Here is a 26,482-nt window from a genome sequence, read left to right on the forward strand (position 1 = left end):
CACCACTTCCACCGAATGCACCCCCAAGTGGACCGCCTTTTTAGTTTTAAAAAAGTAAACAAAAATGATGGAAATGTCAAAAAAATAAAACAAAATAAGTTTCCCATGTGATATGTGGTCTAGTTGTTGTGAAAATTTACAAATATGAATTTCGACTTTATTTGCGAAATCTGTCGAGAATTTGTAAAATGGGCATAACTTTTGCGTACGAACTCGGATGAAAAAGTTTTTTATATGAAAAATCATCTACTCGAAAAGTTACATCCGAATTCAAGCAGAAGCTTCTGTCGTACCCTTTACATTAGGATTCTTCAGCGAAAGAACAACTCATATTCGCCTTGTCACAGGGCGCCGAGCACAACCTAATGACCTATGAGGCGTACGATATCAATGGCTACACATTCTACACCGAGGACAAGGACATGAAGAGCGATGGATATCAGAACTCCAGGGTAACGATGGAATCCTACACCGGTAACGACAAGGACAGATACTACGAAAGGATCGAGGAGATCTGGGAGCTGAGCTACGCTGGAGAGAAGGTCCCGATGTTCCGTGTCAGATGGGCCAAGAGCGTCCTAAAAGAAGACCGGTATTTCACCACCATGGTTATACCCGAAGCCAAATCCAAGACCGCGGGCGCAAACGTCACCGCGAAAAATGAGCCATGGGTACTGGCTTCCCAAGTGGACCAATGCTTCTTCATTACCGACCCGTCAAAGCCCAGTCGTGTTGTCGTGAGGAGAGGCAAAAGGAAGATCATCGAAATGGATGGAGTAGCCAATGAGCAAGACTTCGACAAGTACGGCAACCCGAAGATCGAACATGACGACAACGATGAAGTAGCAACATACACCACAAGAAGAAGCAGGACCACCCTACCTAAAGGACGTCCGTTCCACAGAAGAACTCCATTTGCGAAAAAGAAGGGCAAGAAGATTATGAACAGACAGCTAGCTAAGATCGATTGTATTTAAATTGTAGTCTTCTTTTCTCGGTTGTATTTCATGGGCACTTTTTGATATCATGAATATTTTTAAATTTCATGGAACTTTTTGAATTCATGAATATTTTTTCAAATTTGATGATATTTTTTCATATTCAATATGATAAAATATTGAATATTCATGAGGAAACTCGCTCTCGATCCCCCTCCATCTCGATCTCGATTCCCCCTCCATCTCGATCTCGATCCCACCCGCACCCTCCCCCGCTCCACCACTGCCGCCGACGACCCCCCGCACCCTCCCCCGCTCCACCACCACCGACGAGCACCCCCCGCACCCTCCCCTGCTCCACCACCGCCGACGAGCACCCCCCGCTCCCCGGTGAGCTCCGCCTCCTCTCCCCTCTTCATTTAAAAAATAATAATAAAAAAGTGTAGACTACAATTGTTGTTAAACAACAATTATTACTGTTTTTATTAAAAAAAATATTACTGTTTCATATTCATATTCATTTTCTAAAAAATTATTACATGCAACAAAAAATTACTTATGGCGCACCTCTGGCTGGTGCGCCATTGCTATATATAAAAAAAGATTACTAATGGCGCACCCCTGCCTGGTGCGCCATTGCTATGTAAAAAAAAGATTACTAATGGCGCACCTCTACTTGGTGCGCCATTCCTATGTAAAAAAAAGATTACTAATGGCGCACCGACCGCGGGTGCGCCATTAGTAAGATTCCCCCTAGATAATTCCCTCCCTCTCGCCAGATCCCCTTCCTCCCTCTCCCTCGCCACCCTAGCTAATTCCCCCCGCTGCCCCGACCCACGCCGCCGCCGCCCCCACGCCGCTGCCGCCCCCGCGCCTCCGTCTCCGTCGCCGCCCCCACGCCGCCGCCGCCCCCGTGCCTCTGTCTTCGTCACCGCCCCCACGCCACTGCCGCCCCCGCGCCTCCGTCTCCGTCGCCTCCCCCATGCCGCCGCCCCCGCACCTCCGTCTCCATCGCCGCCCCCGCGCCTCCTCGGACGCCCTCGCACGCCCGCCGATTTCCTCCGCCTCGGCCACCATCGCCACCGATCGACGCCGAAGTCGCGCCGCCTCGACTAGCTCCGGTTACCCCGAGTCGCCCTCCACCTCCCCAGTGAGCACCCGAGACGCTTCCCCCTCTTCCCCCTCTTGATTTCCTTCTGATGTGTTCTAGGGTTAGGGGTTGGAGAATTTTGGACAAGAAAAGGGGTTGGAGAATTAAGTATCTAGGGTTGGGGAATTAAGTAGCTAAAGAGATTATGTTTAGAGCATCAATGATGGGTGTTGATATACCTCTGGATAATTTTGATTTTATTCATGTTTTCAAGGACATGGAATTATCCAGGGAACAAATTAGTAAGAAAACTGAACACTATTTAGATATTCATGACTCGAATGGAAATGTCGCCTCCCTGTGTCTAAGTTGGCATGATACTGTAGTGGAAGAGGAGGAGAAATTTACTGTTGTTTCTAGAAGAGAGAAAAAGTCTCCTGCTAAGAGAAATGTCACTATTTCTTCTCTTACCTCCTCTTCTATACCTTGTACTAGAGGTCAGCAAAAGAATATCAGTTCTACTTTGCCCCCTAGTAGATCTAGATACTATTTCTGTTAGGAGATGGTGTTATATTAAGATGCGTATATTGTTATGTTACACAAATTATATCATCTTGCCACTTAAGTCAGCCTTCCCTTTAAGCAGAAAATTCAGTTAGGAGCTACTGTTAGGAGCTACTGTCAAAAACTTGAGCTACTATCAAAAACTTGAGCTACTGTCAAAAAATTTAGTTAGGTACAGTTAGGAGCTACTGTCAAAAAAATCAGTTATGTATAGTTAGCATCATGTAAGAAAATGGCCATAATGTTCCCTGATAATGATGTATTTTGTCATAAAAATATATAGTGGACTGCCATGATAATGACATGCTTCTAGCAGTTACTTCCACCATGAGTTTCATTAACAGCAAGTCAGTTTTGTTTATAGTTGAAAGTAAGTGTGTGGTTTGAAAATCAAACAGAAATGTTTTCTTAACTCAGAAGCCTGTTACTGCACCTGTACTGCACATTACAAAGTCTCCTAGTACTTAACCCACCCAAGCTATGAGGCAAAAATTTTAGTTAACTGTTATGGACAATTGTCAATTTTCTGTAATGATGATGGAACATTATAAAGCATTGTACTCCAGTGTATATGAAGGATACAAAAAATTTAGCAACTTCTCTGATTTTATAAAGTTGTTCTTATATGGGTGAAACTTCACTTGTTTTTAGGCTAGTGCAGGGTGTTGCTTTATTCTGTCATCATTTGTAACTATGTCACAAATATATTGTTCCTTCTTCTGTATTTGAAGTAATGACTGTTCATAAGCTGAGGCATGGATTAAGTTGTTTCTTTGCTGTACCATTATATCTGGATGATTTTTTGTTTGGTGACCTATTATATCTGGAATGGAAGCTCACATAAGTTGAGCTGATTTTCTTCCATATGAAAGCAGATGACCATATGGTCTGTGGCTGGGTTTTGTCTCCGACCATTGTGTCGTGATGAATTTGCAGGTACCCAGAGAGGCCCTTGAGTCTGCCGGAATGTCGATTAACTTCCGTTCCGACAAATTCGGGAACTCCATATGTCCTATTTTCAGTAAAGGTCATGCTGAAATTTTCCGTGAATTTTAGCATGACTTTGCTAAAAATAGGACATATGGGGTACTTGCGACTAATGCATGGGCCGGGGTATCGTAGTACTTAGTTAAGTAGGATCAACTGCCCCGCCATTCTTGCTGCATTAAACCCTAGGTGGCAATAGAGCCAAGTGATTAGGCCCAACTTAGAATTCTCCTTAGCATCGATAAACCCTAGATGATAAACCCAACATGGGTGCCTCGACGTCGACAAACCCTAAATGATAAAACCTTGGCTTTTAGGGTGCCTCAGTGTAGATAAGAACCTAAATGATGAAAGCTTAGGCTTTTAGGGTACCTCAGCGTTGACAAACCCTAAATGATAAAAGCTTAGCTTTTAGGATGCCTCAGTATCGACAAACCCTAAATGATGTAGTTTTGAATTATGAAGATAGGATATGTCGTCATCATCATCGGACGACGAAAGTCTCCCGGCGGAGCGCGACTAGTGCCACGACGATCGAGGTATGTGCGACATGCCTCACCTGGACGATGATCGGCGCTTCAGCATTAAGGTCGAGGAGACCTTCGAAGTTGAAACGGTACACAACGACGACAAGTGTTATTTTCATAATTAAGCATGACTTCAACTATTTCAATGTGTAATTTTCATCGTTTACAATTCGAGTATAGCTTATCCCATGCCATGCAAGACGCTATGTCTTGGAGAGGATGGATTTTGAAGACCATGAAATTTCTGAAACAAAGAAAATTCACCTAAGGACTCATCACGATGTGGACTTTGAAGTAAATCTATATAATTCTGAGAGCGTAACCCATTTTGGTTGCAAAAATTGGGAAGCATTTTGCAAGATGTATGGTTTTGATGAGGGTATGCTTATCACCATGGATCTTGGTAATCCTGACATCAACCAAGACAATATGGACATTTGGGTCCTTGTTGATACGCCTCCAGTTCTACTGCTATGTGAGTTTCTCAAACATAGTTATTAGCTAATTTATATTGTTTATTTCAAAATAGTTGACAGCTTATTTCCATTGACAGCTTATTTTTATTATTCAAAGAATGTGCGGGAGATGGTAGACAAAACCCACTACACCAATGGCTCCGAATTAACAACTTACAAGGAGAAAAATCATCTGGTCGGATTTTGTACTGACATTGAGAATTACATTATCCACAATCAAACTCCTCAACAATATGGTAAATACGTGCCACTAGTGCATGTGTTCAACTATGGTAACTAACATGGAGATACCCTGGTAAGATTTTTACTATTACGACATCCGTGCATCTTTTGCATACTTCTAAAACTAGTACATCATTGCTAACTATGAAGTTATTACTATGTTTTTCAACAGATAATCCTAGAGAATTGTGTGCCTCATATGATGTATCAGAAAGGTAGTCTTAATGTTTTGAACATACAGCCAGGTCGTCCTACGAATCTCAACTGTCCATACGAGATTTCTAAAAGAAGTGGAGACATGAAAATCAAAGGATGGAAAAAATGTATGGACAGTCGTAAGGAGCTTCTTGGAAGCAAAAGGAAGTGAAGTGCAAGAATTGGAGATAGGATGTTCTCCATTCTCCATAATGGAGAGTCAGGGTCTATATTGTTTTATGCTATTTTAGCTTAAATAGGGTATTTAGGTCCTGCCTAATACTGATGATCATGTGCTAAGAACAATTAAGTAGGGTTGGTTCGATGACTATCAATATGATGATCGTATGAATTGTTATGAATAACGATTAGAAGTTGTATGATGATGATTAGTTGTACTTCCGACAAACTTGATACTCGCGGTCTCGAGACTTGTAATGTTTTATCTTTGTTCGGTCTTTTGAATTCGGAGACTAATATGATGAATTGTATTCGGAGACTAATCTTCTATTGTATTCGATGAATCTGTTGTTGCTGTGTGCTACTTTCTATATTCTGTCAAATAATATATTTTGTAACCTGTGCAAAAATCAGAAAAGTAAAAAAACCTAATATTCATACTAATGGCGCATCACTGCAGAGTGCGCCATTAGTATGCCAAGTATACTAATGGCACATCCATCCGCAGTGCGCCATTAGTGTGCCAAAGCACATGGTTAAATATGGCCCTGGGAGGCATACTAATGGCGCATGGTGTTATATACTAATGGCGCACTGGGTGGTGCGCCATTAGTGTACCAGATACTAATGGCGCACCAGTGGTGCGCCATTAGTAGTAAATACTAGTGGCGTGATACTAATAGCGCACCAGTGATGCGCCATTAGTAAGAAAAACTAATGCGCCATTAGTAGGCCTTTTACTAGTAGTGGTTGGATGATCGGATAATTGAGCCCGAGGAACAAGGAATGGTTGCCGAGGCTGTAAACCCGCCTCCAGTTGAATACGCCTGGCCCAACAGAGCTGGGATCTTTCTCGAACACGAAGCAGGCGAGAGCACTATGGCCGTTGGATGGACATCATTGACCACGCCGCGCCGTGAGCACCAGGGCGGTGGACGACGGCGAGGCCTTCGAAGGGAACGACATGGATCCGGGGAAGACACGACAGTGGCTGCCCATGCGGTGGAGAGTACGAGGATTGACTGGTTCGGCTGCCGTCGCCGGAAAATAACAGGAGGTGTGGGTGAGTAGATGGATAGACAGGCCTGGGATGCGAGTATGATGGGGCCGTGAGGCCTTCCCGGCAGCACCACCGGCCACGGGAGGCGGGAGCAGGCGGTTCCGGCGGCGCTGGTTTGGGCGGCTGGGGCAGGAAGATCAGAGACTGAAGAAGCACGATTGCCGTTGGATTGACATCTAACGGTCTGACGCTAGTAGAGTCGATTGTTGACTAACTTTATTTTTTGAGAAAACTTGTGTACGCATGAACTTAGTAGGCCCACAAGTCAGCCTCCAAATCTGTGGTAGACAACATAAAGCCCATTTGCTATTTTTTTAATTTGCATCCCATTTGCTAATTCTTAAGTAATTTATTACAGCCCATTTTCTGCCCAGCACCACGGTCAAAAAGTCCAATTGGCGTGTCCTAGTTGGCATGTTGGCATTTTCATAACATCTTTGGCATGTTGCAGTCACTTGTTTCACTTTTTATTAACTGTTAAATTGTAATTGATTCACCAGGTCTGCGTCTAAAAAGAAAAATAGAGCTATAAACAAAGGAATATGTTTGTGCAAGTAGACGGCCGACCGGTGTCTTACCTGGAAGTTTCTCAGGTTGGGTGTAACATATGGCGTGCTCGCTGTCGATGGTTGGTATGAACAAATCGATGAGAGAATGAAATCTCACGCTGCCAACACTCACTTTGGCATCAAGGTGCTCGATCAGCTCCTGATCCGTGGGATCCAACTTGACGCCAGCCGGCAGCACGGGCCAATCCTTCTTCGACTTCCATCGGTAACTCCAGTTATATGGTACTCAATGTATGATCAATCGACTGTTTTAAGTGAATGATGAAAGATTTCGACAGATAAGTGGTTCTCCAAATCTGAAGTCCAGAATACCCGAACATGCCGCCAGGATTCTTGTGTCACCTCACGCGCAGCGTGTTGTCACGTCAATTCAATGTGTGGATATGATGAATAATTTGACCGACGTATACTAGTACTACTACTGTACTACTTACTAGTCGTATTTAGTGTAACGATTTATACATAGGTTTAACTAACAAGTACGCACTTGAAGCCTAACTGATATATATATATATGGCTTCTGCACAGCATCTCCATCATCATTATCAGTACATCCTACGCAGGTGAGTTAGGATGCACTTGATGCCCAGAAGGTATCTATCCCTCAAACCAGAGGAGTGCTTCAAACTAACAAAAGTACATAATATCCAACAAAAGAGGGTCGTGCTACAGCACCAGAATACATGGCTCAGTCTAGATATCAACAAGAATCTAGTTGTGCATATTTGCTGTTGGCATGAACCACATCGCCGCATGTCGGGTTTGCAAAAGCCATCCATCACATGGAAGCTTGATGCCTTTCACACATTGAAGATTATCTGGCAACAAGCTATGTCGACGAATCTCTAGATACGGTGATTCATGAAACCCATGGTATGATGTGTAAACACAGCCCCCCTCGCGAATGGAAGTTGCATAGCACAGTAATCATCACCAGTGATATGATCGAGGATTGGTTGGATGATCGGATAATTCAGCCCGAGGAACAAGGAATGGTTGCCGAGGCTGTAAACCCGCCTCCAGTTGAATACGCCTGGCCCAACGGAGCTGGGATCTTTCTCGAACACGAAGCAGGCGAGAGCACCAGGGCGGTAGACAACGGCGAGGCCTAGGAAGGCAATGACACGTAGTCGGGGAAGACACGGCAGTGGCTGCCCACGTGGTGGAGAGTACGAGGATTGACTGGTTTGGCTGCCGTCGCCGGAAAATAACAGGAGGTGTGGGTGACTAGATCGATAGACAGGCCAGGGATGCGAGTATGATGGGGCCGTGAGGCCTTCCCGGCAGCATTGCCGGCCACGGGAGGCGGGAGCAGGAGGTTCCAGCGGCGCTGGTTTGGGCGGCTGGGCAGGAAGATTAGAGACTGAAGAAGCACGACTGCCGTTAGATTGACATCTAATGGTCTGCCGCTGGTAGAGTCGATTGTTGACTAAGTTTGTTTTTGGAGAAACCTTGTGTATGCATGAACTTAGTAGGCCCACAAGTCAGCCTCCAAATCTGTTGTAGACAACATAAAGCCCATTTGCTATTTTTTATAATTTGCTGCCCATTTGCTAATTCTTAAGAAATTTATTACAGCCGATTTTCTGCCCAGGACCACGGTCAAAAAGTCCAACCTTATTTTGCATATTTCGGTGGAGTCCGAACTGTTGTAATCCCGAAATGATAAACATTTTTTTAAGACCTTATTGATTTGCAAAAAAATCGTTTTGTTTTTGTAAGCAAATAAGACGTGGGATAATTTAGTTGGTTTAAGGGAAAACCAGTGGTAAAAAAATCTACGATGGGTGGGAAAAAACAACAAAAATAAGGATTTAAATATGAAAAGGGAATTGTATGTGTGTTTCAATATAATGATACGTGTATATGAACTAGTAAAACTATAGATAGAGATTAGAAAACGGATGTAGGACATGCGTTTCAAGAGGAAAATAGAACTGGAATGTGTGTTTATTTCAGTAAAAAAAATTGCCTAAGGATGTTGTAAGACAAAATATAACTAACGTTGGCGGGCCAGAGGCCAGTAGATACCTGCTGGATCTTTGTGCCCCATTGTCGTCATGGGCTGGGCCTATTAAAAAGAAAACAACCCTGGGCAATCTACAGCCAAGTTGAAACTTGCTCGACTTGAAAAAACAATATACGTGCTCAATAAACGAGAGAATTCTGCAAGTACAGACTGATAACTGGGATGCAGCATGGATGTTGTTTTTTTATCGTAATAATAAGTGCATGCACTTGTTTCGAAAAAATCAGAGAACTGGGAATTCGAACGGCGGGTGCTTATGCTACCCATCAAATAAAAATCATGTGCCTGAAATTTCGTTTCGAAACAAATGATTTAGCTTTATATCCACGTCGACCCTCGGCGTGATGGTTGGAAGCAAATGCAAGTTCATACCAAAAGATCGTTAACAACAATACCAACTTGCGGATGACAAGGTAGTACAACTACCAATACCAAACTAACTTATAATCTTTTTACTCCTGGCCCTAGTGTTCGTCTGGTAGAAGATCTTGCAGAGGACCAGCTCCCGCTCCTTCTCTTGCTCCAGGTCCCCGAGGTGGTACTGGTGCATCACCCAGTTGGTCCTCTGCTGGTCGAAGTTCTTGTTGGTGTGCAGCACCAGAACCTTTTTGCTGCCCGTCTGCCGGTCGTTGACCACCACCGGCAAGGTATTGCCGGTCTTATGCCACATCGCGTGCATGCCGCACTCCGAATGTATCTTGTGACGCGTCCACGCGCCCCTTTTGAACGCCCTAGAATTGTGCTGGAAGAAATGCTTTAGGCCACTCAGTGAGATACCTGCAGTATTGTGGAATACAGGTTTTAGTGTACCTAGTTGGCATTTTCATAACATCTTTGGCATGTTGCAGTCACTTGTTTCACTTTTAATTAACTGTCAAATTGTAATTGCTTCACCAGGTCTGCGTCTAAAAAGAAAAATAGAGCTATAAACAAAGGAATATGTTTGTGCAAGTAGACGGCCGACTGGTGTCTTACCTGGAAGTTTCTCAGGATGGGTGTAACATATGTCGTGCTCGCTGTCGATGGTTGGTATGAACAAATCGATGAGAGACTGAAATCTCGCGCTGCCAGCACTCACTTTGGCATCAAGGTGCTCGATCAGCTCCTGATCCGTGGGATCCAACTTGACGCCAGCCGGCAGCACGGGCCAATCCTTCTTCGACTTGCATCGGTAACTCCAGTTATATGGTACTCAATGTATGATCAATCGACTGTTTTAAGTGAATGATGAAAGATTTCGATAGATAAGTGGTTCTCCAAATCTGAAGTCCAGAATACCCGAACATGCCGCCGGGATTCTTGTGTCACCTCACGCGCAGCGTGTTGTCACTTCAATTCAATGTGTGGACATGATGAATAATTTGACCGACGCATATTAGTACTGTTACTGTACTACTTACTAGTCGTATTTAGTGTCACGATTTATACATAGGTTTAACTAACAAGTACGCACTTGAAGCCTAACTGATATATATATGGCTTCTGCAGAGCATCTCCATCATCATTATCAGTACATCCTACGCATGTGAGTTAGGATGCACTTGATGCCAGGAAGGTATCTATCCTTCAAACCAGAGGACTGCTTCAAACTAACAAAAGTACGTAATATCCAACAAAAGAGGGTCGTGCTACAGCAGCAGAATACATGGCTCACTCTAGATATCAACACGAATCAAGTTGTGCATATTTGCTGTTGGCATGAACCACATCGCCGCATGTCGGGTTTGCAAAAGCCATCCATCGCATGGAAGCTTGATGCCTTTCACACACTGAAGATTATCTCGTAACAAGCTGTGTCGACGAATCTCTGGATACGGTGATTCATGAAACCCATGGTATGATGTGTAAACACAGCCCCCCTAGCGAATGGAAGTTGCATAGCATAGTAATCATCGCCAATGATATGATCGATGATTGGTTGGATGATCGGATAATTGTGCCCGAGGAACAAGGAGTGGTTGCCGAGCCTGTAAACCTGCCTCCAGTTGAATACGCCTGGCCCAACGGAGCTGGGGTCTTTCTGAGAATTGCAATGCCGTGGTCATAATCATACCCCAAGTTAAAAAATAAGCCAATGGCTTTCATATTCTAGCAATATGTCATGGTTCAAACATCATGTAACAATGAGAGGAAAACAGCTATGACAGCGCCTACTCATATTCTACCATAGCACTTACTACTACTGTTCTCATATCAACTCTAAGCAATAACATGCGTTGTTATAAAAATCTTGTAAATGAGAGTAACATATAGCTATCATGATGTTATGCTCATAATATGTATTCTAACAATCATTAGATGCCAATTGTTCTCATATCAACTCTAACAATAACATGTGTGGTCATAAAAATCTAGGAAATGAGAGGAACATATAGCAATGATGTGGTTATAGACATGCTATGCATTCTAAATTTGTGACAAATGAACAGGCAGTCGTATTCATAAGGTAAAGATGAGATGAGATAGAACAATTACACAATGATAGATTCCACCAATATAGGTAGCCAATTTGTGCGTCGACCACGTAAACGATGCCATCGTGCACTATAGCATCAGACAGAAATGTTTCCTCAACAGGATTGATGATGAGCCATAACCATGTATGGCGACCGAATTCCAGATAGACTAATCCCTTGTTGAACAAGGCAATGAGCTTGTAATCCATGTAGTCTTTTGATGGTGTGGGCACTTCACAGATTACAACTTTCTGCAAACAGAGGTCAAGCAAAAAGCTTGACGCGTCTCGTGCGTAGTAGGCAGGAGTGTCCGGCGGGCCGCGAGGCTCGATGGCGGCGGTATCCAATGATGGAAGGGTGATCTCTCGCTAGGTGTAGATATCCACGAGATGCCACGGACTACCGGTGTGGTGGTTGAGGACGCTCCAGTTGGCCTTCATGCCCACCCAGTAGTGGCCGCGCATGTAGGACAGGTGGACGGGTAGTGGTAGGATCGTCAAGTCGGTGTCTGGGCCACCTGCGAGGATTGGGCATCAGCAAGGAGGGTGTCTTGAAAAGAGCCGGCCGGTTGCAGACGAGTAGACGGTACAAAGACACCGAGCATGCGGCCAGACAAACTGTGCTGAGTAGGTTCATACGACTACAAATCTGCTCCAAGAGAACATCGGGGAGGGAATTCCAATCGCGGCTCTGTGTGTTAGTCGGTTCTGCCATTTGGGTTTTCGGTGCCTGCGAGCCAGCGGGGAAGTGGATTCGGGCGGGCGAGCGAAGAAGCTTCTCCTCGTGTGGCCCAGCAGTGAGCGGGGGGATATGGTACGCGCGAGCTACCAAGGAAGATGGCGCGGGCGGGCGAGCAGTGAGCGGGGGTAAATGGTGTGCGGCCGACGATGGGGAAGAGAGGAGGAAGAAGAACAAAGGAGGAAGAAGAGTGGAAGACGGGGAAGAAAGTGCATTCAATCTCAATTCTACTACTCCCACCGTCTAGGTGTGTAAGTCACCTTACGAACACCAAATAATCCCAAAACACTTAGGCATCGTACATTAACTCCCTTCTCGTTTTCTGTTTTGTGGCATATCAACCAATAAGATATGTGGGTTGTGCATGCTTTCAATGACTTGAGACTACCAAACATAACCGACTGATTTAGTGACACCAACATGCTGGTTCACCTTATTAATTACGTGTCGCATCTGCTGTAGTGTGTATTGTCACTTCACTGCGAAGACTAGTTGAATAGTTCTCTCTGACCGAGATGGGGAATAAATGGATCGCGAGGACTTCCTTTCTACAGTATCCCTATGCCTCTACGCTCACTTCACTCATTTTGCTCCATACCTAGTCACTTGTTGAAATCTATTGCCAAATGGACATGTCAATGGGAGGGAGTAAGCCCCATGCATGCATGCATGCATGCAACATGCAACACTCACACGTACACATGGACGCACGCAACACTCACGCACCCATGCGGCACACAGCACATGACGCAACACACATGCTCACGCTCAAGTGCTCAACCTACTCCCTACGTCCGTGAAAGACTGTACATTTAGAGATTTACACATTGACCAGGGCATAATTAACGCCCAAAAGTAGCAGACTTATGTGTGCATGCGACCATTGAGGTAAGAAGATTAATTGAAGGCCGTTGCATGCTGTAATTTAGGATAGACATGTAGCCTATACCTACAGCACAAGTTGGTGCATTAGTCAATCAATAACGATTTAGATTAAAGGCTAAACACATTGGAAGTGTAGATGTACATCATGTAGTACACTCTTTGTGGGAAGACTGAGGTACGACACGTGCATGCACTCACATACACAGCCAGGGCGGTTCGCGCGCAAGGATTGGACTCGTGTCACGCCTGCGTAAAGTTTTGTTTAACTGATTTCTTTGCTCTGCCAACTGACAGGTGGGACCCAGAAACCAGGTGACAATTTAACCAGTCAACAAAGTGCCACGTCGACTATGTGGCCGGTCAGTAGGGTGCAATACGGTGCTTGATGAGCTAGAGATCGCATAATCACTGCAAAACTATATATAGTGACCGTAAAGAGCGTACTGTTACATACGTTGACCGCCAGTGTATTTTTCTTGTTTCAAATTAAGCCATATTAATCGGAAAGGACGCAGTATGGACTACTACTACTAGTACTAATACTGCTTTGATGTGTCCCATCAACTCGCCGAACGAGGAGAAGCTTGCTTACTATGCCTCTCCCTCGCCCACGCGCGTGGTGGTTCGCAGGACGAGGAGAGGGTTTTGACTACAGCGCCCTCTCCCTCTCCCTCTCCCTCTCCCTCTCCCTCGCCCTCGCCCTCGCCCTCGCGGTGGACGTGCAGCAGTTCAATCAGTGTCAGATTGCCAGAAGCATATTGTATTGTAGTATCATCATTGTTGGACCTTCCGAAGAGGCGAAGAGCCAAGTGCAAGGTTCACACGAGTACGAACTGTTGAACCTCCCAAAGAGGCAAAGAGCCAAGCGCAAGGTTTTATAGGAGTTGTCGTCCTAGTAGGAGTGTACTAGTACAACTATAGCGAATGATGCTACTGTATGATGTCGCCACGTCACGTATATCCAAAGCTGTGCCACCTTTTTTTCTCAAAGAGCGTGTTGGAGCCCGTGCAACAACCACACAAGTTGCATCTACACATAACACATTTACTAGTAATAAATTCTAAAGGACAAAAGCCAGTATGCCACACAAGTTCATCTCCAACTCATGTGATAAATTTGTGCACAACTAGTCTACATATATTCACAGCGCTACCGTTCACAATTACCGTACTCCACATACACGTTATAGATGGGCTACATGTCCTCCTCCAGGTTCCAGTCCCATGTGTTCTTCATGGATGGCACGATCCATAGCGGTGGGCAACGGGAATCATTGTCGCAGCTTTCTAGTCCGGTTCCACACGATGGAGACTCATCCAAGCTGAAGCGGCATAAATCAAGGATAGCGTGTCCCAGCATGTCGTTCATCCAGCGGTGCACACTGAAGACACAACCATGCTTCATGAACAGCAGGCCTTCCGTGTCGTGCACGGAAGGTGGCATCTGCTTCACAATGGGGTAGCTGTCCCCGATGAAAAGCGAGTACTCTCCAAGAGTGTTCCTCGACACCCACATAGCATCACGGGGGTCGAACTCGGCGCCGTTCATCTAGTACACGCTGCATCCCAGATCTGGACACATGGTGACATACATAGTCAAGGTCCATGCATAATAATGTTGTGCTCAAATGTGGCGGTCAGTAATACTTTGCAGCAAATAGTACTACTCCGGTATAGAGGAAGTAAAATAACCGGCTTATTGTATATAGCCACTCTTGGCTAAATGCATGAGATAGTAAGACATGGAAAAACAAAAATGGTGGCAGCTAGTGGGTTCAAGTCTTCAAGGGCCTAGCTAACGATACGCGTCCTCCAAGGTAAAAAGCACTCCTACTAGTACTACAAAGTATACTACTAGTACAACAATGAAAGAGAAGGCGAGAGGGTTAAAAAATGGAATACCTAGGTAGATGGTGACGGTCCGATCGTGGTAGATTATGTGACCATGTTGCACATCAGTGGTACCATGGGTAACGACTGCTAAGATAGTTGATCACAATATGCCAAAGTCAGCTACAAATTTCCAGGTTACACCGAATCGCGGAAGCAGAAGCACATCCAGGATCGGCGATCTTATTTTGATCGGGGGATGACTGGTCCCTGCAAAATAATGGAGTACCGTTAGGGATGCAAATGATGGTTTGTGCATTCCGTTTGTAATCTCCCGTACCGTAGGATGTCAACCAGATGAAACAAGTCCCCTGGCTTGTCACCGCGAAGATGCGGCCTAGATGGTGCACGGCGTCTTCAAACGTGTAGGGGTACAAATCTACCGCCGCCAATATGCGCCAACATCTGCCGTTACTGCCTCCTGCATTGATGGCAATCCTTATGTCGAACACAGCGATGAGATAGTAATCGTCGTAGCCGCGTCGCTTTGTCAGCGGGTCTGCAATTGCTATCTTCTTCAATCTCATGTAGGCATCATCATACGTATTCTTGCCCAGCCAGTCTGGAAGGCCGATCCCAATGGTGGAGAAGGGGTCTACCGGAACGGCCGCACTGTTGTGGATGTTGTGCAAAATGATGGTGGTATCCGGCCGGAGGTATGCAAGCCAATCTCCGTTGGCACCGACCCAGACCTATATATAAGACGGTGGGCAGCGGAGAAATTACGGGATGGAAATGGAATAACTATGTACTACATGATCAAACTCCATTACTGACCAGCTCATCAGACAAAATCCGACTACCTCTCAACGTCGGCAGCTCTAGCGGAGTCAACGTGCAACCATGGCCAGGGAGCGGTGGACTGTTCGAAGGATTGTTCCATAGAAGAACCTTCTCCTTGAGGATGCATGGAAGACCAACAAGCATGGCCTGTTTAAGCAGCGTCTTGAAAAAGTTGGTGCAGGAAGCACCGAGTCTTGCGGCGGTGAGGACGTCGGAGTGGCGTGCGATTTCTCCAATAGGATCATCGTCCAAGGACTCCCAGCCCCGACGAGGAGGAGAACCGCCTGGTGAATCCATGGGAGCAGCGACGAACTGCCTTCTCTTCGGGGGGAGGGGAACTGGCGAGGAGGAGATAAGAGCGTAGTAACCGTAGGGCCTCGTCCATTCCAACTATAGATCGTTCCTCAGCGAAGAGGTGAGGCTATTATTTACTAGTACTCCCTCCGATTCTTTTTACTCTGCGCATAAGGGCAGACCCAGATACCAAGGCAGGGGCTCGCTACATGCTTTCTAGACGGAAACACCCCTGGCGCATGGATGGGAGGAGTTAGGAGCTATAAATGCCCCATGAGCCCATTGGCTGTCCGCCCGCGTTCTCCTCTCTCTGCATGTTGCATGGATGTCTCCCTCTCTCTCGCATGACTACATGCGGTGGCGATGGCCTATGAGAAGCTCGCGTGGACATAGCAATCTTCTCTCCAGAAGTGATTTTTTTTGAAAGAAAAGGATTATGGAATGTTATGGGATTGCATTATACTGTAAATAATAGCACTAGTAAGAAATTTTTGGCACTGGGTAGTAGTTTTTGGCGTGGATTAAGAAATTTTGGGTATGTTTTTGCCATTTTTTGTACACGTCAACTAGTGTCAAAAAATGTCTTACATTATGTGACGGAGGAGTACTCACTTGTACTGTAGCAGTACTTGTACTACTTTTCTCAACTAGTAGTGCGATGTACTGTACTTCTAGTCTAGTCTAGTATAGTGCACCAGTTTTGAACTCTTGAATCTCAGGGCCAAGGAGCCACAGTTGGAAGTGGAGGGTACTACTGTTCTCTAGAACCATCGATGTACTATCAATGCAGGGGAAGTACACCTGCGTAGTGGCCTAGTGGGTACTCTCGGTGCTCTATTCAGCCGCTCCTCTCACGTAGCTGGCCTACTCAACCGCTCCTCTCACGCACACACAAGCATCCTGTTTATCAGCGATGGTTACTGCGGGGGCAGAACATTTGTGTTATTTGATACAGCGAGACTAGGCTTTTCGCTTCCATTTATGGTGGTGTAATGGATCTCGTCGAACTTTGTTAGTAGTTCCTTCTTTATGAATGAGATGAAGCAAAGCTTTTGCCTTCGTTTCAAAAAAAAACACGGCAAGAGGAATTTCTTTTATAGTAGAGCCGATAGTGGAGTGAAGTCCATGCATGCAACGCCACAAGCTACAGAGTAGTAGTAGAGCACTTTACGTACAGAGCCATATTGCACAGTTCCCAATGCCCGCCAGGCTTTTCCAGCTCCTCGGGCTGAATTGGGAAGCGCTAGTTTAAATATGCTACTAGCTGGAAGTTGCAAGCGAGGTGCGGCTAGGGCGAGCACGCGAGCCACGGGATGCTGGGAAGGAAAACCCGTTCGCGTGGCTAGGCTGTCCAGTGCACCCAGATTGTGGGGCCGCACGTCCGTTTGACTTCAAAACTCAAACTACCCGTGTAAAATATTGGCTCGCAGCAAAGTGTAGTAGTACTTTTTTTTTAAAGGCCGCCGTGCGTTCGGCCGGGATCGAATCCACAAAACGAGGTATACACTCCCGCGACCACTAGTAGTACTCGTTGGAGTACAACGCAACCTAGAATCGCCTTTTGCCGCTAGTAGTACGTACATTGTTCCTTACAACAAACCCCAAAGAGCATGGTTAATAGTATAGCCAGCTGCTGGCTATAAGCCAGTGCTGTGTCATCTACAGCCCATCTTATAGCCAGCAAGTAGTAGTAGTTTATTTCTTATAGCCCGCGAACTCAGCTCTATTGTACTTGCTCTAATAATGCAAGAAACCACTAAAATGCCAAGAAACTACTACCACTTGCATGCACGGCAGACTTAAGATAAGACTACCTTATCAACCATTGTACATGCTCTTACCAACAAAAATCCTCGAGTGACCTCCTACCTCTGGCCCGTCCACCTAGTCATCCTCGGCCATGGGACGCAGCTACCGCCGCCGGCAGAAGGCGAGGTCAAAATCGCCGGCGGTGCGGAGCCCATGTTGCGGCAGCCCGGATGCTAGCTCCGTCCGGCGCTCGCGGCCGCTAGCTAGCCAAGATAGCTCCGTCCAGCTGCTTGTATGCAAGGTTTGCTAGCTAGATTGGCAAGGCAGCATGGCGGCTTGCTCGCGCGCGCCGCGCTAAGGCCAGCCATCTGGCTCGAGCGAAGGCCAGCGTGGCGGCTTGCTCGCTTGTGAGTCACGCTCGGGCCAGCATGCCAACCCGTGCGGAGGCCAGCGCGGCGTCCGGCCCGTCCGGCAGAGCAGCGGCCAACTCGCTCATCATCGGCGCAACCGACGAACACGCATCAGTACTGTTTGAAGTAATGTTCAGGAAAAATAATGATTTGAGGGGGAATAACAGGATAGAAGGTCAAATGTGGGTCCCTCGTGTCAACGGTCAAACAAAATGTGTTGGTTTAAGCTGCCTCGTCAGCACGGACATGTGGGCCAACCTTGTCATAAATGGGTTTAAACAAACCTAATAGGTAGGAGTACTAGGTAGTTTTTCGCGTGGATTAAGAAATTTTGGGTATGTTTTTGCTATTTCTTGTATAATAGATTCCTCCTAGGGATGGTTGAAAGTGGTTGTTTTTTGTTAAATACTCTACATATTGTAAGTAGGAGTGAAAGTTAAGCTTTGGAAGCCAATAAGCAAGGCTAGTTACATAGTGCATATGTGTACATGATTGTAAGTAGATATCAACCATGAGTGACTAATATCTTGATGGAAAACTCGAAACTATGGAATACTAGGAAAAGAAATGCATGGTTGGAAATACTAGCAATGTTCATGTCCGTTGCAACGAATCATAATTAGAATAATACTTATTCACAAACTTGGTACAAAACACTCTAATTTTGATATACATATATCACTAGAGATATATTATGTTTCAATTAGAATATATTCCTTGGGCTGTTTTGGTGAGGTCAGGGAGGGATGTGGTTGGTTTTAAGATACTAATTATGCGTTTTTCTGCAAATTGGTAGACAAGTGGGATGTTGGTGAGAAAAGGCAACAACTTACAATCGTTAGATGTAGATCTAATGGTCAGAAACGACGGATGGTAGACACACCAGCATCACCAACTTAGTATTGTGTAGGAGTACTAGCAAGATCTGTGCATTGCACGGAACATTAAGATGCATTTTTTATAAAACACTTGTTGTGATTGACCCTTGCAGGAGTAATCCCATGTGTAAAAACTAATGATATCTCGAGAAATATGAGATAAGGTGAAGAGGATTGGGGTGTGGTGGTGGTTGGTGGCCGAACTGAGCGGAGGCATGGGGATTGACGACGCCGGCAGCGGCCACCAGGCCAGTTTGTTCGAGAGGCTTCCTTTCTTAATTGCTCAACAATGAGGTTTGTTGGAGATAAGGATGAACGAGGGAAGGCCTTGTCTGCAAATGTGGAGAGGGGTGCGGGTATCTTTTAGTTTAATTTCCATCCGTCAGATATAGATCGGACGGTCTATATTGCAAGATGGCACACGTACCATCATCACCAACTCGGTTTTTTATAAGAGAAGAAATATAAGTATGGAGATACAAACGTATTATCGATACTTGCTTCCGTAAACTAGCATCTACATTCCATTCAACGCCTCAACATGTGGGCCCTTAGCACATGTGGGCCCTTCTCGACTGTGTAAAACAAAGATTTTCCTATCTCCGACAAGGAGGGGGTGACGGCGGCGCTCTTTTTGTCTTGCTCTAGTCCTAGTAGTCATACTAGGTGGTCTAAGCACGTGTAGATTTATTCTTTTTCACATCTCGTGTTCGGCATACTGCCATGACTATTCATGAATAGACGGTGTGAGAGACTGAGGCAATGATAACAGATTCTTTGTGTCTATGTGTGTGGAGGATAGAGAGATACATGTACATGGGGCTTTGTGTCGTGTAACATGGAGACACATATACATAATTAGAGAGTGAGTGTGTGAGATACACATGCAGACATGAGGAGAGATGAGGATCCAGGTAAATGGTTGTTTGTGCGTGTCTGTGTGTTTGTGCACGCGTTTGTGTGTGAGAGGGAGCGAGTGCATGTGGAGTAGAGAGACCACTGATGATGTAAACCTAGTATAAGGGAAAGGGGAATGGTGTGACATGTGTAGTAGCGAGATAGCACGGGTGCAGGCGGGGGGAGCAGACTATTTGGAAGAGACATCGAGTGTGTGTGAGGGAGAGGGGTGTGAGAGGGAGAGAAAGAGAGAGCTAGCCCTGGGGAGAGAGAGAGAGAGAGAGAGAGAGAGAGGAAGAGAGGGGGCGAGAGGGGTCGTTTGTGTCCATAAATGGCGTATATATAGGGAGACAATGTTGATGTTGTCCAAAATTGGCCTATGAACGGAGACGCAAGGGAAGCGAGTCATCGTTTGTGTGATAGGGACTTCATGAGAGAGCTAGAATAGATGGTGTAGAGAACAATGTGCAAAATCGAGAACGATTATACATTAGGGAGCTATGCAAAGAGTCACGACATATATGTATACAGGGAAGGAGCTGGAGCGGGTTCGCATGTGGGAGAGATAGAAAGAGGAGAGTGGTGCACAAGGAGACAAAGTGTGCTTGTTTGCAGTGGGGGTGGTGTGTGAGGTGAGTGCGCAAGAACCACATAACTAGGGAGATAGACGATTGGGGGCGACGTTTTGTGTGTATGGGAAATATACAGTCTACATAGTGCGTGTGCTTGGGTAAGAGAGATAGCGGGAGACCTAGAGAGTGAGGGAAGAGATGTGTGCATGCCCGAGAGACAAAGTGATAGAGACCTATGTTGGGGTCCAGACTTTACAAGAGAGAGGGGTGTTAATGTGCTCGTGTGTTGGTGTTTGGGGGAGAGAATGACTTCTCTTTGTGTGTGTGTGTGGTGGGGGGGTTGACTTCAGATAAAGAGTGAGGTGTCTATATTTGAGGGACTTTAGCGTAATTGAGATATTGTGCACTCATGGTTGATCAATTTGTTTGACAGTTTGTACTATGAGATAACGATACTTTTGAACATGCGTGATATACCTTGGTGTACCAGAATTGCAAACCTAAGATTGGAATTTTGGAATTTGACTCCATCATTAGCATTTGTAATTCATTTAAAAGGAGGGTACATTTTTAAGCCGGGATTTCGTGATTTCAAATTCATATATCAAACCTAGAGATATACACATACGGGCATGTTCAAATTTTATAATCATCCACTTTATTCATACACATAAACATTTTTGCTTTTGTCATCATATTTAGGATAAACACATTTGGAATTTCATTTGAATTGGACCGTATGATGGTATTTGCTTGTAGTAGCTCAATGATCCATATTTGAATTGAATGGAAAATCTAAGTTTCGAGTTGGAGACATTGATTTTCAGAACTTGCATATTTTTTTGCGTGCAAAACAAACAAATTGTCGGCCATGATATCATAGTCAGCCGTACGAGAGCAGAATACTTATAATTTTAGGTGCCAAAAGCTTTCAAACTTCCCCCTCACATCGAAATATCACGCGCCCGAAAGTTTAGCCATGCAATATTCCTGTTTTACCCCTGCCACATGAATGGAAAAGGGCTGCTTTGGTAACTCCATTGTTTTCCCCTCTTTTCCCCCAACATTCTTCCCCAGAGCCCCTCCCCTTCCCCTCCCCGACCCCCCCGCCCAACCATGTCAAGCTGCCGAATCTAGTCCTCTGCCGCAGCGGTGGACCTCACACCCCGCCGGATCTACCTTCTTCACCTTGGAACCCCCAACTACCAACTCACCACTTCACCGGAGCTGCTTCAGCAACTGGCTCGTCCACTACTCCAGATCTCCTTGACCGCCATCATGGTCCATCGCACCGGATCTGCTTAACCGGCGCCCTCGTCCACCACAGCGTAGGCCCTTCAGTGACTCCCTCGTCCACCCCTTCGCTGGCCCTTCATACAAGCCCTCGTCTGCCGCAACAGATCCGCCTCACCGAAAGCACTGTACAACGCGCCCGCCAAAGTCTCCGTCCACTGCATCGGACCGCTCCACGGATGCCATATTCAACTCCACCGGCCCTGCTTTACCGACGCCACAGCCTCATTAGGTTATTTCGATTTGTACTCCTTCGGTTTTTCTCTTTACCGTGCAATTGTTCACTTACCACAGATGAGCTTTCTTGTATGTCGACAGGCGCCACAACCGTAGCACCGGAGCTGCTTCAGCGACGGCGACAGCCGGCCCAAACTCAACCGCAACATGAGCACCATCGATGATCCTTAGCTATCAAGCATGACAACGATACCCATACGCCGCCGAGAATCAGGTACTATTATCCAACGGCCAGCACCTACATTCACTTTCCTAGCATAAGCAGCGCACCTTTGAATTTCTTCAGGGCATCATTCAGTTTTTCATGAGACGCGTTATTTTGCTTGCACCTGTAGGGGCATACTTCTGGTAGTGAACATGTTACATGTGCTAAATTACATACCAGTGCACATATAGTTAATATGCTTTAGTTTTGTTTTGATGCCACCTGTTGGCTCCATCAGACTGCTTAATGTTCTCTATGCTTAATTACACATCATTAAACTAGCATGTGGTTCCGCTGCTTTTTGTTCGTTTTACCCTACATTTTCTGATGCTAGCTATTACATCACTGCTCCGAGCCTCTTTTCATTACTTGTTTGTGTGTTCTTGATCTTCCCAAGTTGCATGACTAATTTGATGCTTCTATTAATTATGGAGCTGCCAACCCCATCAAGCAAAATATTTGTTCTTTTGGGGCTGGCACCTCGAACAAGCATAAAAATAGAGGGAAGCAGATATACTCCCTCCGATTCTATTTACTCTGCCCATAACTCTTGACCCGCATACCAGGGAGGGCACTAGTTTAATTTTTATGGACTAATTTGCCAATTAATTAGGGCAGAGGCGGATGGGGTGGGGCACAAAAGGAAACCAGCGCTAGGAATCGGCAACGCGCAGACTAATACGAGAAAACTAAGAAAAAGTTATACGCAAAGGTAAAAGAATCGGAGGGAGTATTGTCGTGCATGCACACACCCTTCTTTCATTAGTTTAGATGAACCATTGATGATCAATTCAGACCAGTGCATGCGATTAAAATTAATTTTACCTAAATAGATGCTGCAGAATAAACTACAACAACTAGATTTGCAACCACGGGATGCTGACAATATCTTCAAAGAACATTGCAACAGCAGCTAGGCTTCACAGCAACATATGGTAAGCCAGTGTGTTTTAGTACATGTGAAATGTAATGCGAGTGGGCTGCTTTCTTGGCTTGTGCCCTCAATGTGTAATCCTATTGAATTACATATAGTTCAGTTGTCTGCTTTGCAGTATTGCTTGATTCGAATGCTTATTTGTTGTTACGCTATACCTGAGTTGGCCAATATGTCAGCAGTGCCTGCTGTACTATCATAAAGAAATGCATGTCTATTTAATTTGAGTCCTTAAATTTTCCTCTCAACTTCATCACATGACTGTCTTTGTAGTTTACATGAGGCCACACTGTTAAGTGCTTTCTCAGATTATTTCAATTGCTTAGATGCCTTGCCAACTTAAATATAGCGGTTGTACACTCCCTTTCAACTAGGGATGTCAACTGGGTCTGGTTTATTCCCGATTAAAGTCCACTAGTGGTATGATAGTTCAAAAGAGTTTTTGTTTTTTTTTTGAGGAAAATGAACTAGGGCGGTAGCAAAAACTAACTAGATGGGACTGGCGGATTTTGTTTATTTGCCACTTACATCCCTAGTTTCATCTTACCATTTTAATTTCTTTTCGGCTGATGCAGCTTTGAACCATTTAAATATAGTTTGCCATGATCGGCAATAATTCGTCCGTCGTTTACCATGTAAGCTTACTGCCTGGATCATACGATAACTATCTCTTACTGATGTCCAGCGGAAACCTTTCAGGATGCCGTTCACACTAGGACACAATGTACAACCCCAGAATCTATTTGTGGAAGCAGTGCGCCATCCATGTTACCAGATGGTAGCAGTTCAGAGGCAACACCGCCGGAGAGCAGTCTGAGCACAGATATTATATTGCTTGAGGCTCTACTAGAGGCAAAAAGAGATGGTGTGTCTGCCATGAATTAGGTAATATTTATGTTGAGGCTGGAAATTACGGAATTAGCGGCACGCATTATGCAAGCAACCGAAGAATTGGAGGAAGTAAGAATGTTGCATTTGAAGACGGAGGAGGTCCTACTGTTTCTGCTATCTGAAGCCCAAGATAATCCCGGATCTTCTTTAGATACCATTTCAAATTTTCATTAGATTATTGTACTTGCATGTTGTGTCATGTCTCTGAATGGATTATGTTGCAAGACCCCCTATGTTGTCCATGTGTTGTAATGATCCGAATTTTTTAGGCGAGGTAATCCTCAGAACTTGTATGATTGACATAAGGTGAACTGTTTGTCATGTGAGCATATTGTATTGGATGAAATAACTATTTGACTCAGAGTGTATCCAACCTACTGAATTCGAAGATCACAGCATTTCTAAATCATAATCATATATAAAGGTGGAATAAATCTTTGTTTCGGATTTGAAGAAATAAATAACAAAACATATAATTATCTGTGGATATTCGTAATCGAATACAAATTGGATTTGAATTTAGTTTGCCAGGTCCCACGGCAAATGTGAATGCTAATTCTCCCATGTTTTGAACGAAGCGGCTAAACACCCACTATAATTTTTGGGCTGCTCGAAGCAAGTGTTTGCGAGATGGAAATTACTGTATACCCCTAACACTTGACATCCTCATCGACAGGATTTACACTGCCGTCGATAGGGGTAGACTAGTAACTTCAATCAGATGTGACACGACGGCCTCTGAGCCCAGTCAGACACGATGGGCGCCAAACGTGGGCGGCAAGACATGTGTCTCTTCCTCCATTTCCTCATTCATACAAGGTGGGCGGAAAAACAAACTCTCCTCGTCCGAAATAGATGTAGGCTTATATTTTAAATAGGGGCAGATGTGTAACTTCCATCAGACGTGACACAACTGCCCTACCTATCAGCCCCGTTCATACACCGTGGGTGCCAACCGTGGGCGGCAAAACACCCTCTCCCCACCCGAAAAAGTCACCGGCAAATATTTGGGAGATGCGAGATTACCGTCCTATCCCCAACCGGCGCGATGTCCGAAATTTTAAACGGGGGATAAGTTCGTAACTTTCCCCCATTTCATAGAAGCGCGTCCCAAAGTTTGAGATCCCCCTCCCCTCCATTTCCCCATTCATACACCGTCGGCGGCACGACAACCTCCGCACTGCGGCCAGCCTCCTCCGTCCGCCACCCCATCCTCCACCTTGCCGGAGCCGCTACCCCTACCCCGCCGTCCACTGCAAGAGATGGACGTCTCTCATCCACGGCGCTGGACCAGCGTCCTTTCATCGCCTCCTCTCGCTTCATCGGCGCCATCGTCCACCTTGTCGTTGCCGCTCCTACGACCGCCTCGTCCACGGCAATAAGATATATCCCCCGACCTGGCCGTCTGCCGTCTAAAGTCTTCTTCCCCTCCGCCGACAACCATCGCACCTGCAGCACCCTCAACGTATCAGCATAGGCCTACATGGCATCGCAAGAGAGGTGGTACTCTTCCATATGTGCTTAAGTTATTGATCTCACCCGGAAAATAGATCGTAATTTGTTTACTGTACTTTTCTTGTCCGTACCAAATTGTAGTGGCTAGTTGAAAGCAAACATTGGTTGCAAAGTAGCTTTGTCTGATTTGCACCTTCAGATCCGCCATGGCACGGGCCTATACTCGTAAAGCTTATGGTTTCCCCCCTTTATATTCACTACCATAATCGTAGGTGCTTCGTGTCGTGCTAGCACTGCTCCTCAAGACCTCAACCCAAAGCTTACGTGTTGAAATACGAATCTGATATGATGCTCATATCACTAAAACAGAGAACGTTTAATTGGTCACCTAATGTTCCTATATTCGTTTAGAAAAGCATGTGCGCCACCCACTGGTCAAGCTAGTTCCACTTTCCTGATTTTTCTCTTGATGCTTAGGGTTTTCCCCTTTTATCTACTATACTATGATCTTGGTAGGTGCTTTCTGTCGTACTAGCATTACTCCACCCTTCAAGCTAAACAACACAACACTCAGAATTCGAAAGCTTAGTTTTTCAAATATGATTGTGATATGATACTGATATTAGTTAACTGACACATTTAATTGGTTAGCTAAAGGTCCCACTTGAGTTTCCAAATGCATGTCGCGACATATAGATAGACAGCATAATTGCATTTCTTTGTCACTTGTTGACCATACTTTCTTGTCCATACCAAATCTTAGTTGTTATTTCAAAGAAAACATCAGTTGCTAACTACCCTTTTCGCGGTTTGCAGCTTTAGATCTGCCATCCCACTGCCACGGTCAACACTGTACTCATCATGCTTATGTTTTCCCCATTTTATGATGACCACAATCAGCCTACGTGGTTCGTGTCGTAATAGCACCGCTCCACCCATCGAGCTAAACAAGCTTAGTTGTACAAATTCATATCTGATGTTATTGCTGATATTAGTAAAAATGAGAGATGTTTAATTGGTTAGCTAAATGTTCCTACTTTAGTTTCGAAATGCATGTGAGCCACATATGGAGAGACCA

At 45.2% G+C, this 26,482-nt stretch overlaps 1 pseudogene; it reads right to left on the reverse strand.

Moving 5' to 3' along the window:
* Window positions 1-9,273: 9,273 nt before the first annotated feature.
* Window positions 9,274-11,733, reverse strand: LOC125527417 (NAC domain-containing protein 75 pseudogene; annotated as a pseudogene).
* Between the last annotated feature and the right edge of the window lie 14,749 nt (window positions 11,734-26,482).

This window comes from Triticum urartu, chromosome 5A (assembly GCF_056163025.1).
Source record: "Triticum urartu cultivar PI428250 chromosome 5A, HENAU_Tu73, whole genome shotgun sequence".
Lineage (NCBI taxonomy): Eukaryota > Viridiplantae > Streptophyta > Magnoliopsida > Poales > Poaceae > Triticum > Triticum urartu.